The sequence below is a fragment of the Tamandua tetradactyla genome, chromosome 21 (assembly GCF_023851605.1).
Source record: "Tamandua tetradactyla isolate mTamTet1 chromosome 21, mTamTet1.pri, whole genome shotgun sequence".
NCBI lineage: Eukaryota > Metazoa > Chordata > Mammalia > Pilosa > Myrmecophagidae > Tamandua > Tamandua tetradactyla.
Window position 1 is genome coordinate 53,467,801 of NC_135347.1, and position 18,104 is coordinate 53,485,904.

Below are 18,104 nucleotides of genomic sequence, written 5' to 3' on the forward strand. Positions count from 1 at the left end.
CATAGATGAAAGGGTCTATATCTGTACACTCTATTCGATTCCATTGGTCAATATATCTAACTCTATGTCCATGGAGATAATCTTATCAAGGTTCCAGCCTACAGTGCTGAATAGGGATTAAAAGAAATGGCTGCTCCCACAAGATTGGATCAGGAGTAAAACATGACTATTCTGGTGTACATAATACTTTCAAATTGGCATATATGAATTATTCAAATACCACATGTGTGAATGAAGCAGGAATGCTATCAAGTGGAAACACTGAATATTAAACTTCTTGTGTTTTGAGAACAATTATGACGTGTGTGTGTGTATATATATATATATACATATATGTGTGTAATATACAAGGCCATAGATGTATATGTAATATACAAGGCCATAGATGTATCCTAGTTTGTCAATGAAAGAGAAACTTTGACCAAATTATGTCTGTCATTACACTAGATTTTATAAAGAACTAGTTCAAGGACCAAAAATCTAAAACATAATTTTTAAAAGTCACCTTTTGCCCTCTCCCTCTGTCTCTCTGCCCTGGGAGCCTTCTGCCCCCACAGCCCCTCCACCCCGGAAACTGTGGACCTGCACCCAGTGGGTGTCCTCTCCCTGCCTGGTGAGGAGCACCTGTCCACTGCCCAGCTCACCTTTCTCCATTGTGTTGTTGCAAAGACCCAAGATACTGCCAGATGACCCGCAGCAGCTGGGCAGCCCCACGTCCCAACCTCCCTGAGCCCAGTTGCACCTCCCAAACCAGCCGCACCTCCAGGAACGCGGGAACAGTCGCCAAGTTCACCTGCTGGGGCGTTGGGGTGCTGGCTGGGGCTGGGCTGGGCTCTGCATTCGAGCCTCATCATCGGTTCTGCCAGGAACCCTTCTCTGAAGCAACAGCTCTTCTCCTGCGTGGTCCTGGGCTTTGCCCCTCGGGGGCCATGGGGCTCTTTTGACCGATGGTGACCTCTCCCATCCTCTTCGCCTTGTGAAGGAGCTGTCTGCACCTCCTGTAATCATTTTTCTCCCATGCCTCCTCTGCCCTGGGTGCTTTTCCTAGGCCTCCCCAGGCTCAGGGTTTGACAGAGAGAAGACAAATAAATACTGTATTAATAAGATGAAAAAAATCACAATTGGGGGTTTATAGATTTTTTTTCTCTTTTCTAATTCATTAATGTCTAAAACTTTTATTTATTTCTAATAATTTTTAAAGTTCATTTTGCGATTATTTTCCTAGATTCTTGAGATGGATGTGCTTAGTTGCTCATTTCTAAAAAAATGGTTTTGATGATGAAAGCATTTATACCACAAATTAACTTCTAAATACAGGAATCACTCCCATGTGTTTTATGTAGTCGTACTTTCGTTATCATTAATGTTCACATGATAGGTAATTTCCATTTTTATTTTCTTTGTTGACCCCAAAGTCATTTACGATAGTGTTTTTTCAATTTCAAAGTGGTTAGAATTTACTGCATTTTTGTGATAAAAAATATAACCAGTACAAATTATATTCTTTGCAATATTTTCTTTTTGGCCTAAAATATGAACCATGAACCATTTTTTTTTGGTAAATATTTCATGGCAGTGTGAAAAAAGTAAGTATTCACTACCTATATGGTGCTTATATTTATATTTTTGTATAATAAAGTTTATTTTTATGTCCTTTGTATGCTCTACATCTTTATTTTTTCTACTTGATTTGTTGAAAACAGAGAGTGATGTTGAATTGTAACTTGGTCAATTTTTCCCAGAATTTTTAACTATTTTTGCTTGAACAAGATAAGTGTATGGTATCTGCACCTAGATCTCCTTTAAAGGAAATGACACACGCCCTGACAAAAAGTGAACACCACTTACCCACGCCTACTCCTCTGTCACGGATGATGAAACAAGACGTGGAGCCTGTTCTACAGATTGTTATACTCTTGTCTCTGCTATATAAACTGTCCCTTATTTGTTTACTGATCGAAATGCAAAAGAAAGCATTTGTTAGATAGATGCTTGCTGTGTTGATTTGCTTCAGAAATTTGCAGCTACAATTACCATCACCACCTCGTGAGAAATCTACTGTTGCGATAATCCCTCTTATCCTCCTTCACCTACCCAGTTTTTGCATGATATCAGTAGGCGATTTAAATGAAGACATGGTAGGAATTATCAACCTTAATCTCTCAAGGAACCATGGTGGCACAAATTTCTACAATTCCTTTAAAGATATGGTACAGCTTGGGTCCTTGACCCTTTGTATCATACTAGCATTCTCTCTCTTGTCATGGAGTCAATGTATATATTCATTTAGCAAGTGTTGGTCAGGAGTCAAATGGAAAACATAGAATACCCAAAATAGGATAATTCAAGGACAGTTTATACACCAAAGGACTCTTTTGTTTATTAATATTTTTATTGACTAATCTTTACACACATACAGGCCATACATGGTATATAATCAATGGCTCAAAGTATCATTACATAGTTGTGTATTCATCAGCATGATCATTTGTAGAACATTTACATCACTCCAGAAAAAGAAATAAAAAGAAAAATGAAAAAACTTGTACATCCCATGCCCCGTACCGCTCACTCTCATTGTTCACTAGTATTGCAATCTAATTTATTTTACCCCTTATTCCCCCCCCATTATTTATTTTTATCCATATATTTTTTTTAACTCATCTGTCCATACCCTGGATAAAAAGAGCATCAGACACAAGGTTTTCACAATCATACAGTCATATTGTAAATGTTATATCTTTATACAGCCGTCCTCAAGAATCTAGGCTACTGCAGTTTGCAGTGGTGTCCTCGCAGCTCCTTCTCTAGCTGATGCAGCCTGGACGGCCTCTCAGGACTGTAATCGAACCACTGCCCACACTGCTGCCACCTGTAAAGGGGCATGGCTCAATGGAGGCATCACCTGCGACTCTTTGGACAGGAGGCTACAAAATGTGACAAAGGAATTTCTGCCTTCCCTGAATTAGACAACATTTTCAAATGGATAGGGACCATCCATGGAACAGGTTGCGTGGTATATGAAGGTCTGAGGTCTCTCTGGAGTTCCTCAGTGGCTACCCTTTAACACATCCTAGGTAAAGTTCCTTATGCCCTGCTGTCATCTGACATGGACATCCAGGGTAACATCTGTTTGGACATTCTGAAGGAAAAGTGGCCCATCCTGTGTGATATCAAGATTATCCTCTTCTCCATCTAGACCCCGCTGGGAGAACTCAACATTTGATAACCCTTTGAATACACACACTGCTGAGCTCTTGAAAAACCCTACAGCCTTTAAGAAATACCTGCAAGAAACCTACTCAAAGCAAGTCTCCAGCCAAGAACCCTGACCCAGGCTATGCAGCCTCTCTCCTGAGGTGGCCCTTTTTTTTCCTTAGATGTTCTTTACTTCTTCCTAGTGCTCTGACTTTAGCTGTGGCATTATGTTGGTTTTCTTTCCATTTTTTAAATTATCTCTTTTGAGAACTTGTGATGAAAATATCACATAAATCAATTTTGGTTTTTTGAAAAAAGATTATACCATGAAAACAATAATCAAAAGACAGCTAGAAAGCTATACTAACATCAGACAAAATAAACTTTAAGATAAAAATTGCCATTAGAATCAAAGAATGACATTTTATTATAAAGGGCCCAATCCATTAGGAAGATATAACAATTATAAACATATATGCACCTTACAGCAAAGCCTCAAAATACATATAGTAAAAACTGAATAGAGCTGAAGGGAAAAATAGGCAGTTTTTTAAAAATTAAAACATTGCAGGACACGTCAATACCCCATTTTCAATAATGGATGAACAACTTGACAGAGATCAACAAGGAAATAGAAAACTTTAACACTACACCAGCTAGCCATCTAAACCAACTAGACATCTATAGAACCCGCTACCCGACAACAGTAGAATATACATTCTTCTCAAGTACACAGGGAACATTCCCCAGGATAGTCCATATGTTGGGCTAGGTAACAAGCCTCAATACATCTAAAAGGACTGATATCAGACAGAGTATCTTCCCTGACCAAAATGGAATGGAGTTAAAAATAAGTACCCAAAGAAAATCTGAGAAGTTCACAAATATGTGGAAATTGAACAGCATATTCCTAAATAACCAATAAGTATATGATCTTTTTTTTAACATTGAATCTTTCCACTCATGAACAGGGCATATTTCTTTATTCAGGTCTTCTTTGACATACTTCTGTAAAATTTGATCACTTTCTTCTAAAGTTATTGCCTATTTAGGGTTAAGTTTACTTTTAAGTATTTAATATTTTTGTTGCTATTGTTATTTATTTCTATAAATTTTCTCTTGTTTATTCCTTGAGTCTCCTTTCTTTTGCACTGCTGAGCTATTTCAGATACCAGGTGATTTTTAAAATTTCTAATTTTTTCATTCACTGATGCTCATCTAGGCTGGCTCACCTACAAATGCTAAACCAAGCCAAGAGTGGGTGTGAAGAGAAATTCATTTCACTGCTCACCAGACAGGCTCCACTTGTAATGAAAGGCAGGTTGGCCAACACCCAATACTTTCCTCATTGTTCTTTTGTGCATTTAACAAACAAAAATTGTGTTTATTTTTTTTTAATTTGGCATGAGGATGCAATCCTTTGCTTATTCTAATGATGATATAATATTTCTTCATTAAGTTTATTTATTCTTTTGATGGGTCAATTAAACAGTTGGGCTTAAATTGGACTGGAGTCCAGCTTTGCTTCTAAAAGGTGTTCTGTGACAAACTGTTAGTTTAAAAAAAACTTTTTCTTTCCTAAGGAACAAAATTTTGTGTTGTGTATTAACCTGGCAGTTTAGTATTCCTATTAATTACTTAGGATTAGTTTAAGGTTCTCTGTTTCTATGTATCAGATATTTTGTGTGTAATTAATTTCTATGTTATTTCAAGTGTATTATATTGTGAAACCTGTTTTTTAACATTTAAAAATTATTTAACTTTATATTTGGTAAAAGAGTTATAGATAATGTAGTAAAAATTCATATGGATTTTCCCACAAAAAAAAAAACACTTTATATGATTCAAGAAACAATATGATACACAAGCTGGCTAAAATGAAAATTATAAAATAATTTGGAATAATCTGGGTTGCCTTTCTTATTTCTTTTGGAGGAAACTTCTCACGGTATTATTTAGTTTTAAGTCTGTTAATTAAGCAAATGTGTTTTAAAAATAATAAAAATACTATAAGAAGATTAATTAACACTCTACAAAGTAATTAAAGACCCGTCCTTTACATTTCTTAGTTTTCTGTGCTCTTGCATCTTCATTATAACTTCATTACCTAGCCATTCTCCCTATATCAAAAATAAGGGCACATTATCCAGTTGAAGCATAGAAACAGGATGTAATATCTGAAAGTGGAGCTCCATTGGAAATTCCAGGATGTATATTTATAATAATACACGTATATATGGGTAGGAAGATGGGGATTTTCAGGGTCAACATTCTTATTCTTCTCATATAAAAGGGAGGTGGTGACTCTAAAAGGAAAAGAAATAGGAATATTTATCATCAGATCAGTAAAAGTAAAAGGTATGCTTTTTAAATATTTTCCCCTGCTGTACATCCTATACTCATTTCTTTCCTCACACTCTGTCTTTTATTAGAGCTTGTCCATGTGGCTGGAGTTTAGAACAAGGTAGTGCTGCGGGAGAAGTCTTGGTCAGATAAGAAGAGAATGCAAAAAGAAAAAACAAAACAAAATAAGGCCTGTACCTCTCCAATGTAAGGTGAAAAAACAAACAAATAAGGTAAAGAGTCAAGATCCAGGTGATTGCTCTTTCTTCTCTGATGGCCAAGCCTCAAAAACCTAACAGATGTAGAGGTTTTAGAAATATTCAGAAAATCTTGAGGAAGCCAAGAACATTGCAATATTGGCCTATTTCTCCAGGTGTGCCACTGGGAGCCCACAGAGTTCTACAAGTCTACAGAGGTGCTGAGAGCGTGAGTGGGATCAAAGGAAAGAGTTCCAGGTGAACAGGAACTTTAAGGCCAGAAACAAAGGGACTCAGGTGATGGGTACACGCCCCTCACACTGAAAGGCTAGAGGGAGCAAGTTACAGCCCTGTGGCCACCCACCCAGACTAGTCATTCCTCAGCAGAGAGTACCAAGGCTTCAGAGGCCAACTGCATGTTTCCAAACCCCGCCTCTCCCTTACACCATGGGTAACTGGTAGGCCTTCTCGGATGTCTAGTTCCATCTTGAGAAGAAGATCAAGCATTTACTTAAAGAATAGTCGCTTAACACAGAAGAGACTGAGAAATCATTCATTGCCAAATCACCCCACCACCCAGTAGAATCTTGTGAGAATAATAAAATCAGTTATAGAAAATTGACTGCTTTTTCCTTGCATATATGAATGTAATTTGTGAAATTTACCTCCATTAGAAGGCCCTGGATGTATATGAAGCTATTCACCAGCCTTCAGAATTTAAAGTGGACAAGGCAGAAGGTAAGAGGAATGATAACTGGATAGGGAAGGGAGGTGAAGAAATAAAAGAGGAAAACAGATACCCAGGGATTTCTCCACCATGATGTCTGTGTCCCAGTCTTTCCTTTCCTCCATGAAAAGAGATATTTCTATGTACAAAAAGTGAAAATACAATAAGGATGGAATGAACATGTGCATGCCCCTTTGCTGTTGCTCTACTCTTCAGTGGTGTTAACTTGTACAAGGCACATTCTCAACCTTTTTGTTTAAATAAAAATTCCCTGCCCAGATCTCCTTTCAACAAAGGCCTTGATGCTCAACAGTGGGGAGTGTGGCCAGAAGACAGCCTCCAGATGTGAGCTTTTTCCAGAGTTGCTTTGCCTGAAGCCTCACTCTTTAAGGAGCAGCCTGCATCCAATGACCAAGTGAGGCAAGTGGGTCAAACCTGGCCATTTAGGGTATTATTCTCTCCAGAGTTCCCTGCAAGGTTGGACGCACCTTTTTTGGTCCAGCATTGTGATTTCACTTCTCCTTCTGCCCAACCTATGTTCATCCCCAACTTCTCACAAGTACTGATCCCTCATAAAACATCTTTTTCTCCAAACTCTGCCTTGATGTTTGCTTCTACAAAACCAACTCAAGCCACACTCATCTTATTTTACCTTCATGCATAGGCCAGGTGCGAGAGGGCCTGGAACATGTTCTGAAATCCCTTTCCCAGACTCCCTTTCTTCTTCTTACCCTCAATGGGTGTTCAAGTCCCCAAGTCTCCCTTCTTACCCTAGGACCCAAGGGGCCCACACTCTCTCAACTGCTCTCTGCAGATACAGGTAAAAGAAAGACAGAAAGAAAAAAAAAAAAATATATATATATATATATATATATATGCATCATTTAGTTATTATTTCCTTCCTTCAGTTAATATTTATCATAGGTAAATTACAACGTGGTACTTGGTATAAGGCCTTTGACATATTTTAAATCATATTCAAAGCAGTTACTACCAGATTTACCAGTAACAATGGAGCTTTTAATCTGGGTGGAACAGGTTTACAAATAACCATGCCTTAAGTGATGTGTTTTTCATAGAATAGGGTTAGAAAATACATGTAGTCACTGATTTGATGTGTGACCTGAGCCTCTTCAGTCATATGTCACGTTTCCCTGGCATTGTTCCCATTTGCTCTTTCAACATCTGGCTTATCTACCATTTATAATGATCTTACTTTTTAATGTTATACCTTCCTTTCCCAAAACCTATTTATATACCTCTAAATCAAGCAGTGCTAAGACACCGTTTTTTTACTCAAATCTAGTTCTATGTAATTTCCTATTCGAAACAACAATTATTTTATCAAGAAGAAACAGCTGCAAACACAGCAATTCCTCTGAACTACCATTAACTACATATTCCCTGCTGTTGAGCCAGATGTTTAGCTCTAAATACTGAGTTTTCTGTTTAACTGTGTTGAAAGCAGAGAGATGAGTAAAGATTGGCTTGTTGCTCTGAGCTGGGAGTACAGTCTTTCTGCAGTGTCTTTGGCACTGGACACAGAATGCAGTTCTCATCGCTCTCCACTCTTGACCCTATTCTCCCTAGACCTCTGCCCCCCACTTCCTCAATAAGTTCTCAGCAGTCAGTTGCATCATCTGAGTTCTGTAGTTGCTTCTCTGTCATTACAGAAAATTCCAATGTTCTAAAAAGTCATACAGGGTCAAAATTACTCATGTGTAAGTGTTCACAGCTTCTCTGCTTCTTCCCAATCTGAGTGGAATTCTGGGGTTGTTCATCCTCTGGCATTTTCCATTTTCCTTTCCCTTGGGCCTTATCTGAGACTCAATGGGAAGGGTGAGGGATGGAGGGAGAGAGAAAACTGCTGAGACAGTATTGTGGTGGCAGTTTTGGGGTGGGAATTTGACAGTGGGGGGAATGAGGATCAGCTGCCTCCCCTATATGAAAAACATTGAGGCTGGCAGAGGTGTAGACAAAGGATTTCTCAATAAGTAGCTGTGCCTGCTAAAAATGATGAGAATGATCATTACGATGTAGAAGGAAAACGGTTTGAACTTGGCGGGAAGGGGAAGCTGGGCAGGTATGTAAGTGTGCCAGTGTTTTCATCTTTCAAAGCAGGGAGCCATTGAGGATGTATGCAACTGAACGCAGCTTTTTAAAAAGCACTATGAATCTAGCCTTCTACTCTTAGTATCCAGAAGTCTTCAGGAAATAATATCTCTTGTGGTAGAGAAATATTTATATGAAGTTCAAAATTCCTGCAGTTTATTTCCAATTTCTCTTTCTTCTGTTAAATTCAAGTGAATTTAAATGTAATATGCTTGTTAAAAGTAGCATGTTCTGGCGGGCCGCGGTGGCTCAGCGGGCAAAGTGCTTGCCTGCTATGCCGGAGGACCTCGGTTCGATTCCCGGCCCCAGCCCATGTAACAAAAACGGAGAAACAAAATACAATAAAACAAGAAAATGTTTAAAAGATGTTTCCCTTTCTTCCTCCCTTCCTTCCTTCTATCCTTCCTTCCTTCTCTCTGTCTTTCCTTTAAAAAAAAAAAAAAAAAAAAAAAAAGTAGCATGTTCTCATGTTTATAAAAATATTCTTTCTATCTGTACATGTGCTCAGATGAACATATAGAATATTATTCCAATGCTAATAGTGATCATTTCTGGATGGCGGATTTGGGTGATTTTTAAACTTTCATCTTTGTGCAACTCTATGTTATCTGAATTCCTATAACGAGCATGTAAATAGACTAATTTTTCTTTAGAAAATGTCTAGAAAACATGCTAATGTGATTAGTTCAGAACAGACGTGAATATGGACGATGATTCTTTTTTCTTTGTGCTTCTCTCTATTTTCTACATTTCCAAAAATAAAAATTATGAAGAAAAAAAGGCAGAAATAGCCAACATTGCTATTCTACTTTCCTGCTAAGTTTAGTTATTCCTCAGCAGTTTTATGAAGATGATGTTTTTAACCAGAACTTTCCATCCAAAGATGGTTTTTGCAGACATGCACTTAAAAAGTACCACTGACTCCAAGATGAACCACTATTCATCTAAAGATGAGCTTACACAGATTTAAATAAACAGCAACAATAATTGCTGTGTCTAAGAAAGAAACTATGAGGAGGAAATACCTTGTTTAGAGGAACAAGAAGTAGACTGCTAGGGGATTTCAGAGCTCCCACGAACGTTAACCCAGTGTTTAGAATGAAGTAACTAACTGCTAACATGTCCATGTAAATGTTTTTATACCTCAGGATTCTCTTCTATAAACTAGGAATAATGATTTTGTTCTAGGGTGAATAGAATCAGAAGCTCAAAAGAGGGCAGCAAAGTGAAATTCAGGGTCTCTAGAGAATTAAAATACAGAGGTATTGTTAATAGGGGTAACTGAAAAATTTATATTTTTGGAGGGGGGGAGAGTAACTGAAATTTTATCCAAACATGTGGCTCGGAATCTATAGTCTTCAATAAATTTTCAATAAACTGCTTTCAAAATATGACTTTGGAAGATGGCAGCGTAGGGAGGTGTAGAAGTTCGTTAGTCCTCTAGAGCCACTAGTAAATAGCCAGGAACCGTCTGGAACAACTGTTTGGGCGTCACCCGTGACCAGACACACTCAGGTACACCCGTCTGGAGCAGGTGGAAGGGCCGAGGACACAGCATAAGACTGTAAGTAAAGTTTCCCAACTCCGCAGGTGGGCACCACTCCCCACAGGCATGGCGGGCGTCGTGGGAAACGCTTCCCCGTGGGAAAAAGAAGCAGTCTCTGCTGGTGGCAAGGGAGGGGCGGCTCAGCCAAGCTCCAGTTGTGGGGTTTTGTTTGTTTGTTTTTCATCTTAGGGCAGAGGAGTTTATAGCTTTATTGGACATTGACGTATTTCCTCTCTGCCACAGAGAAAAAGACCCAAACAAAAGTGTCTCCATTTTTTTTGTACAACTTAAAATACATTATATCATTACTACATATTTATACTTCAATAAATCTTTATCTATAAAGCACATCCCTTATAACAGTTATCAGAAAATCTATAAACAAACTCCACTCTGCATTACTTCCCCACCAGCTGGCCTTGCATTTATAACTATGCTTTTAACAGGCTCATGCAACTCTCACCTTCCCTTTTGGAATCTGATCCAAGCACCAGCTGTAACCAAAATCCCAGGAACCATGAAATATTTCTGTTCACATGGGTCCTTTCCCACACAATGATACCCACTCTACATTTTAACTTCCAGAGTTTTCCACTAAATAGAACCACAGCACTTGGGCCTCTCAGAGAGAGAGTTTATAATCCTACCACTACAATGTGTTACTTTAATACATTTAAAAAAATGTGTTAAGACTGAAAATTAAAAAATATATAGATGTCAGTTCTGATATTTAATAAAATTAGTTGCTAATTAGCTAGTTATTTTTAAAACAGAACCATTTATTCAACTTAATGAGAACATTAAGAGAGAACATTAACATTCAACCTCAATGCTACTTAAAAGACTCACAAACCTCCACATTGTGTTTGTATCTCAGACCCAGCTTTGAAGAACTCTGAAAAGAGAGCTTTGAGATGAGCCCACCCCCATACAACATCCTGATAAAAGAAGTATGGCTCTGGGATTCTCAGAGGCGACCTCCCCTCAAAATTATAGATGGGTGTGGGGGCGAGGCTAACTCATATGAAACAACTTTGTACCTGATCCCCAGTGGTTTACAGTGGAAGAAGTGTCCAACTACTTTTGGTAGGATTACAGTACCTAGCACAGTGCCTTGTCGGTAGAAAATGTTTCATAAATGCATAACTGTATTTTTGTTTTTTAAGCCTAGGGTTCAACCCTTTTGTACCAAACAAATAAAAATAACAAACAAACCTGATTCCACCTGTCGGGGAATTCTCTGTCCTTAACAAAGATGAAGATGAAATAATAATGAATTACATCTTCATGTCTCTGTAGTTTTTCTGGAAGCCAAGACAGACCATTACCCTCAGGTTGGCATTTGCCCTTCAACACTGCCGTCGTCCACAAATTCTTCTCTAATGTTGTAACTTCTACATTCATAGTTTTACAATTGGTTATTGTTTAGACTGTCTGCTTTCTAATGATAAATGGAAGGACATTCTTTTCATTAGTGGGGTGCTTTCAGATTACACATAGGATGAGCTGTTTCTGAGTTTTCCTGCAGGCCAATAAATATCTGCATTTAGATAAATTCTTGATAAGCTTAGATCAATGTGTTTATATTTCTTCCCCAATCTAGATGTCCTTTTCACTTTTTGATAGTTTATCACCACCACTTCTTATCTGAGATCTTAAAACTCATTTTACTTTGAGACTGTTAGCCATTTTTTATCTCCTACTTTCTGAACTACATAAGAGGAGAGAAACGGACCAATTTTGAAAAGATAGTTATGGTTTTCAGTCTTTATAATTTCTATGTTGCCTTTTAATATGGTAAGGAATGTATATTTGCAAAGAACATTGAAATGAGCAACACAGAAATAATGTATTTGTCTAAAAAGGAAACTTTAAGAAAGGGACAAAGAATCAGGTAGTTCATTATCTGGAAAAATAATGGAGAATATAAACATCACTTGGAATATTTAGCCATTAACACCTGAATTAAGTAAAAAATTTCCGATTCTAGGCAGGAATGAAACCATTTCTCTCAAGATAAAATAATAATGGTGGGTGAAGATTTCCTATCTTTCCCAGTGGATTACAAAACTACTATGTATCATGTCATGTTTTAATGTTGTCTTCATTTCTGAAGAAAAAGATGTTAGTGCTGACTTTTTAAAAATTTCTTAAACTTTCACAACATTCAGAAGTTTTTCTGCATTGTGTCTTCTCTGATGTCTAAAAAGATTTGAGCTTTGATTATAGGATTTCCCATACTACACACATTCATCAGATTTCTCCCCAGTATGGGTTTTCTGATGATTAATAAGCCCAGAATTTTGGCTGAAGCCTTTCCCACATTCAAGAAATTTATAAGGGCTTTCTTCAGTGTGGACTCTCTGGTGTTGTACAAGAATGGAACTTCTACTGAATGCTTTCCCACACTCAACACATCCATAGGGTTTCTCTCCACTGTGGATTATTTGATGATGGGTAAGGGCTTAGCCAAGACTGAAGTATTTCCCACATTCATCACATATATGTTGTTTCTTTCGAGAGGGATTTCTCTTTCTTTCAAACTTGCTCTTGGAGAAATCGTTTTCTCCATATTTTAAAATTCGAGGAATGCTTATATCGAGAGTACCAGAAACAACATCATGAGATTCTACTGTTGAGGGAATCTCCTGCTTTGGAGGTAGTGCTCCATTTTCAGTCCTAGCATCATCAGCACGGTGCCTAGGGAATGAAGCACCCAGGATGCCCATTAAGCTGGTTCTCCACAGCATCAAGCTAGGAATTTGGTATTCCCTGGGCTTCTTCTTGAGATACTATCTCCTCTACTACCACTTCCTATTCTTTGTTCGTGAAGAGAAACCAGCTGTCTGGGTTCGTCAAGCTCACTCTCCACATCCTCTCACTGCCTCCTCTCCATTGTCTGCATGATGCTGTCAAACCCAAGTCTGCAGCTCCTTGGGTTTAGGATGCAGCACACTGCTCCAGTACTATACAGCACCAAGATTTGTTCTTTTTGTGTGTCTCTGGCCTGAGCCACGGGGGCAGAGTTCGCAAAGCCACTCACAGCTTCACAGGGCCATGGAATCCTGATGTCCAAACTATCAGAAAACTTCTGGGTCAGAAAAATGGTTCCAAGGGACGCTTGATCTCTCTTTGCCACCAGTATCCTCCTCCAGCTTCACTCTCAGAATTTATCATCTGGAGTTGAGATAAGTATTGAATCTTCTTCCACTGACTGTGCAGACATCCTTTTTTATAATACTTGAAGAAAATTCAATCAAGGCATGATAGAGGCCTCAGGAAAATTCTGTTTTCTTCACAGGCACTCCTGAGATACAATAAACTGGATGCCGAGTTGGGGCCCTGCCAGGCTCCTTTGCACTCCGCCCCCCCCACACACAACCCTCAGCCCCCAGCCCAGTGCCTGCCTCACATGCCCTTCCCCCACTAGGGCATAGACCCTCAGCTCAGTAATCCCAGTAGCTTCACTGGCCACGGCAAACACAGAAACCTCCAATTGTGGGTTGTTGTTTTAATTTTTTTTATTTATTAATTAAAAAAAAGTAACAACAAACGAACAAAAACATTCTTAACATGTGATCATTCTGTTCTACATATATAATCAATAATTCACAATATCATCACATAGTTGCATATTCATCCTCATGATCATTTCTTAGAACATTTGCATCAATTCAGAAAAAGAAACAAAAAGACAACAGAAAAAGAAACAATGAAAACAACAACAAAAAAGATTATACATACCATACCCCTTACCCCTCCCTTTCACTGATCACTAGCATTTCAAGCTAAATTTAACATTTGTTCCCCCTGTTATTTATTTTTATTCCATATGTTCTACTTGTCTGTTGACAAGGTAGATAAAAGGAGCATCAGACACAAGGTTTTCACAATCACACAGTCACACTGTGAAAGCTATATCATTATACAATCATCATCAAGAAACATGGCTACTGGAACACAGCTCTACATTTTCAGACAGTTCCCTCCAGCCTCTCCATTACATCTTGAATAACAAGGTGTATATCTACTTAATGCGTAAGAATAACCTCCAGTATAACCTCTCAACTCTGTTTGGAATCTCTCAGCCATTGACATTTAATTTTGTCTCATTTCACTCTTCCCTCTTTTCATAAAGAAAGTTTTCTCAATCCCTTGATGCTAAGTCCCAGCTCATTCTAGGATTTTTGTCCCATGTTGCCAGGAAGGTCCACACCCCTGGGAGTCATGTCCCACGTAGATGGGGGAGGGTGGTGAGTTTGCTTGTTGTGTTGGCTGTAGAGAGAGGCCACATCTGAGCAACCAAAGAGGCTCTCTAGGGGGTGACTCTTAGGCCTAAATTTTAAGTAGGCTTGACCTATCTTTGTGGGGTTAACTTTCATATGAACAAACCCCAAGACTGGGGGCTCAGCCTATAGTTTTCATTGTCCACACTGCCTGTGAGAATATCAAGAATTCAACTTGGGGAAGTTGGATTTTCCCCCGTTCTCACCATTTCCCGAAGGGAACTTTGTAAATACTTTCCAGTCACTGATCGAATCACTCTGGGATTCATCAGGGCATCACTCTGGACAAACCAACAAAATCTTATGTCCTACCCAAGGTTCCGTGTACTTATGGTGTTCAACCAAGCTGTCTACATAAGTTATATTAGGAAATGCACTAGTCAAAATACAAGTTTTGTACCAAATAAACATTTTTTGCTTTAGTCTCACACATAAGTTGAAATTTTAAAATATTAATTACCATCAATTTTCAGCCCCCTGCAGTAATGATATTCCTTTGTTCTTCCTCATGCGAAAACATTTTTAACATTTGTACATTTAGTCACTATCATTATACACTCTAGGCATTCCTAGATTATACCATCTCAATCTTTATCTTCTATCTTTCTTTCTGATTTCATTTATGCCCCCAGCCCTCCTCCCTCTATCATTCTCAATTCAGGTTCATTCAGTGTTTTAACATAATTGTGTTACAGTTAGGTAGTATTGTGCTGTCCACTTCTGAGTTTTTATATTCAGTCCTGTTGCACAATCTGTAAAAACCCATGGAACACTTCATGAATTTGCATGTCATCCTTGCGCAGGGGCCATGCTAATCTTCTCTGTATCGTTCCAATTTTAGTATATGTGCCGCCGAAGCAAGCACCAATTGTGGTTGTAATAAACAAATTTGGACTTCTGAATACAAGCTCCAAGCACAGATAAACCAAGAGCAAGTAGGAAAGGAATCTTGCGGTTTCTTCCAACAGAGAGGAGGCAGGGCTGACAGAAAAGCAAAACAAAATGAGACTTTAAGTCAGTCCAGCTCAGAATACTGGAAAAGGGCTGTACCCCAAGGAACACAGAGCTCAGTACCAGCTCCAGCTCTTGTAAGGCAAACATTGAGGGGTGGGCACTGGTTCTGAAAAGGGCTTTCTTTTTTTTTTCTTTCTTTCTGTCTTTTTTTTTTTTTTTTTTAACTACTCTAGGTAACTCAATAGAGAAGGCCTTAAGCATTTTCAGTTGTCAGCCCTGACCCAGGCAAAGGCTGAGTTAAGATAGGTCTGAGATAAAAATAACTACTCAGATGAAGGAGATAATCCCCTAAAGGCTGATCTTCCTCAAGAAAAGGGGTGGGGCCTAGCTCAAGTGGACAGAGAATTCAAACCCCAGGAGCTAAACCTTAAACCCACCTTTGATCTCAGCCTCTGTCTCAACCATCCGGGTACCTAATGCCAGTGGGGAACTGGGGGTTGAAAATCACCACCTACCGGGCAGGACAGGAAAAGCACAGTCTAGAGGCTTCACCGGAATCTCTGACAACCTGCTGGGTCTCATCCCCAGGGAAACTTGACGCTACTTGCACTCTCCTCATAAGATTTGGGCCTGTCTTGTCTGGGAAAATTTGACTGAGGTCAACCATATCTGCAGAGACCCTCCCCAAAGAAAGGTTCCATTTAGGCAAGACAAGAATCTGAAAAACAAGAGCTGAAAAATTCTGAGCAGTTAAATAGAAACTATGCTAGAGGTCTAGCATAAGTTGAACTGAACACCAAAAAACAGATAGAGGACAAAGCCAACTAACAAGAAAACCCTATGAAAAAGAGTGAAAACAACCTCCAGAATAAACTAATCAAGGAAATCAGATGTCAAGACACCAGCAAAATGTCATGCTAGGAAAAATGAAGACATGGCCCAATCAAAGGAAAACACTAACACTTCAAATGAGATACAGGAGTGGGAAAAACTAACTGATGTTCAAATAAACACGCTAAATCAAATTTAAAAATCAACAAATTGAGGGAAGATAATGGCAAAAGAGATGAAAGATATAAAGAAGATATTGGATGACGATAAAAAAAGAACTTGAAAACATGAAAAATCAAATGGCAAAAGTTATGGGAATGAAAGGCGCAATAGAAGAGATGAAAAACGCAATGGAGACGTCAATACACTGTTGTCATCAATGGATAGGAGACCTATCAGTAAGGAAACAGATTTTGAATAATACAATAAATGAACCTGACTTAACAGACATTCACAGAACATTACACCCCACAACAGCAGGATACACATTTTTTTCAAGTGCCCATGGATCATTCTCCAAAATAGACCACATTGAGTCACAAAGCAAGTCCCAATAAACTTTAAAAGATTGGATCATAATGGAATGAAGTTTGAAGTCAATAATAAACAGAGGACCAGAAACGCCACAAATATATGGAGGCTAAACAACACACTCTTAAAGAAGCAGTAGCTCAAGGAAGAAATTAGAAGAGAAATAAAATGAAAATGAAAACACAGTATATTAAAACTTATCAGATGCATCACTGAGAGGAAAATTTATTGCCCTAAGTGCCTATATTTAAAAAGAAGAGGTCCCCATCCTTTGCTTCTAGACACCTTCATTTCTGGTGTGGTGCTTCCTGCATACTCTGTGGCTGATTCTGCCATGCTCCATGGATTTCCTGATTGAAAGCTCTCTCATCTTGTGTTAAAGGATAGATTTTTTTTCTCCCTCTCTTCACAAAATAGGGTAGGCAGGAACATTCAGTGACTATGCTTCCAGAAGACAATACTGTGCTAGATCTTAAACAGTTTCTCCAGACCCTTACAAGAGTGCTGCCAGAATGCCACAAGTTACTTGGCTCAAAGTCAAAGACAAACTTGCATGCTAAAATGATGCTAAGCTTGGAGCTCTCAAACTGAAACCAAGCACTAAAATCGTGATGATGGAAACACATGAGGAAAGCTTGGAAGATGTCTTAGGTCCACTACCTGACAAAGATATTGTGTCAATGACTTTGATATTGAAGATGAAGTAGTTGAAGTAGAAAATAGGAAAGAAACCTCCTGAAAATTTCTTGCAGAGTTAAAGAGTGCAAAGTGGAAATTTTGTATCCTCTCAGGGAAGAGAAAAAGCTTTTGGTATTGGGGTGTTGATTATACCTTATTGACCATAAGCCTTGTGCAGACATTGGGGGTAGAATTAATGCAGCCATATCTTCATGAATTCCAAACATCTGCATGTGAAGATTATGACATTCTTATTTGGTCTGCAACAAATATGAAGTGGATTGAAGCTAAAATGAAAGAACTGGGAGTAAGAACAAATGCAAATTATAAGAGTACCTTCATGTTGGACAGTGCTGCTATGATAATAGTGCATACACTCAGGAGAGGATTAATAGATGTAAAACCTGTTGGTGTTATATGGGGAAATTTCAGAGTTTTGCAGGAAAAAAAAAAACCCACCATTACATTTGATGACATAAGAAGAAATTTTCTAATGAACCAACAGAATGAACTAAAGATAAGGCCTTTTATGAAAGCTCACCTTAATGAGATAAAGACAAAGAACTTTTAAAAATAACTCAATACCTCAAGGAAATAGCAAAATTAAACTTCTTGGAGCTAAGTAACACATACTGGGAAAGATATCTATCAAGAAAGCAAGGACAGTAGTTGTAAATTGTACTGGTAGTTATTGAAGATAC

At 38.4% G+C, this 18,104-nt stretch overlaps 1 long non-coding RNA gene, 1 other non-coding gene and 3 pseudogenes across 5 annotated transcripts in view; 3 read left to right on the top strand and 2 right to left on the bottom strand.

The window, feature by feature from the left end:
* The first annotated feature begins 2,884 nt into the window (after positions 1–2,884).
* On the top strand, positions 2,885–3,332 carry LOC143665219 (ubiquitin-conjugating enzyme E2 C pseudogene; annotated as a pseudogene).
* A 590-nt stretch (positions 3,333–3,922) lies between these two features.
* The window catches only part of LOC143665669 (uncharacterized), a 37,483-nt gene continuing 23,301 nt past the window's right edge, over positions 3,923–18,104 (top strand). For 3 of the 4 annotated variants that reach the window (XR_013167149.1, XR_013167151.1, XR_013167150.1), the window contains exons 1-5: positions 3,923–4,123; positions 4,421–4,515; positions 5,631–5,793; positions 5,915–5,996; positions 6,413–6,476. This is a non-coding gene — a long non-coding RNA (uncharacterized LOC143665669). Of the gene's footprint in view, positions 4,124–4,420; positions 4,516–5,630; positions 5,794–5,914; positions 5,997–6,412; positions 6,477–6,744; positions 7,051–18,104 lie in introns of those variants that run through there. The other variant, XR_013167148.1, reaches the window with a different exon arrangement.
* LOC143665382 (zinc finger protein 24 pseudogene) lies at positions 12,274–13,349 on the bottom strand (annotated as a pseudogene).
* On the bottom strand, positions 15,168–15,274 carry LOC143665869 (U6 spliceosomal RNA). The gene has a single exon (XR_013167264.1). It is a non-coding gene; the product is annotated as a U6 spliceosomal RNA (small nuclear RNA).
* On the top strand, positions 16,545–18,072 carry LOC143665785 (ubiquitin-like domain-containing CTD phosphatase 1 pseudogene; annotated as a pseudogene).